A 207-nucleotide genomic window follows, 5' to 3' on the forward strand; every position below is an offset into this window, starting at 1 on the left:
TCGTGGGCCAAACGAACAATGAATCGTTTCAATCACGACCTTTCCTTTTCCTGTATTTCAGTATCAAATCGATGAAAAAATTTCAATAGATTTTAGATCGATTCGTCGCATTGGCAAAATCTTCTAATTCTTTCAACATTTCAATACACATTGTCGCGATATATGATCGGGATTTCATTTAATTTTTGCTAAAAAAAAAAAAAAAAG

Source organism: Apis dorsata, unplaced genomic scaffold (genome assembly GCF_000469605.1).
Source record: "Apis dorsata unplaced genomic scaffold, Apis dorsata 1.3 scaffold_89, whole genome shotgun sequence".
NCBI classification, from domain to species: domain Eukaryota; kingdom Metazoa; phylum Arthropoda; class Insecta; order Hymenoptera; family Apidae; genus Apis; species Apis dorsata.